Here is a 1326-nt window from a genome sequence, read left to right on the forward strand (position 1 = left end):
TAACTTACGATGATTTTGGTGTTCCAATCATCTGATTGATCTCTTAAAATCCATTTCAAGAACAAGCCCCCTACTGTGGAATGAAAAAGCAAAAACTACCATGGGATCTTTCTCTCTGAAATGGGTACATATATGATAATTCCATTGGCATTGATTAAAACTAATCAATTCAAGAGTGACCTTTGAAAATTGATTGTCCATGAGCAGAGATATTGGCCAAATGATGTTATTCACATTTGATATACATAATTAAAGAGGTAGTTTTCAAGATTTTCATTACCAGGTTACTTTTAGATAGCTTTAATGTTATAGAATTAACAGAAAGATTTATTTTTTTGCTTATAACTTCCAGATAAGGCAATGGATATATTCCTCTAGTCTTTGGTCTAAAGTATTTATTACTGTTTGCAAATAACTTCCCAAAGCTACTTTTAAAATAAGAATCTTGACTTTTAGGGTTCCAAGAACAAAGGAGCTGGTCTTTAGCTTCAACAGGACATTACATTTGGAGGTCAATACGGTTATGGTGGAGCACAAATGTCCTAAAGGCGACTCTTGGAACGAAGCCAGGTAAGGATATTTTAATAGCTATCTTGGATATGATGTTGCTATACAAGTCATTATAAACACACTGTAAATATTACATTTTGCAACATATTATTTTTTGGAAAACCTTACAACACAAACCCAAATTTTTATATGCGTCCTTACATTCACCTTTGTATATAATCATAAGATTCTACTAGCTGGTCTTCGGCCAGATCTATTGAAATTGATCTCATGACCAACATTGTTTGGACTTAACTAAACAAGCCTCCTGTAAAGTTTCCGAAGCTCTAATACGCTTGTTACTGAGTAACAGACTGTTCCATAGAATCCATCAACTGTTTGGATTTATGTATTTGTTGAATTATTTCATATGTCCCATATCAAAGAATTAAGTTGTATATTTTTAATTTTAGGTGTAAATAGATAGAGCTTCATTATACAGACGTCAAGTGCTTATGGTGTGGCACAGAAGCTCGCAAGGCAAGTTTGTTTTAGAAATATTTAATCTGTAATTCCAAACCATTTTGATATTCTTAATTTGAAATATCTTGCAACACTCTGATATAGTTTTGTGAACCATGATATTTTTGTTCAATAATAAACAAATACATGGTATTTATATGAGTAATCAGCCAATCAAGACCCTATATAGAATGATGACGCCAAATTGTGATCTCTATTTTAAGGGTGTTTCATGGCCTCTCACACATTGTTTTTGTTTTTAACATATTACTTAAAATGGTAGTCATCTAATTATTTGCAATTATGTATTTATAT

At 31.7% G+C, this 1326-nt stretch overlaps 1 protein-coding gene across 1 annotated transcript in view; it reads left to right on the forward strand.

Moving 5' to 3' along the window:
• LOTGIDRAFT_175966 (hypothetical protein) overlaps window positions 1–1326 on the forward strand; it is a gene marked incomplete at both ends in the record, with an annotated part of 19017 nt that overhangs the window by 15719 nt on the left and 1972 nt on the right. The gene's annotated exons all lie outside the window — the stretch shown is intronic.

The sequence above is a fragment of the Lottia gigantea genome, assembly GCF_000327385.1.
Source record: "Lottia gigantea unplaced genomic scaffold LOTGIsca_597, whole genome shotgun sequence".
In the NCBI taxonomy this organism is placed as follows: Eukaryota; Metazoa; Mollusca; class Gastropoda; family Lottiidae; genus Lottia; species Lottia gigantea.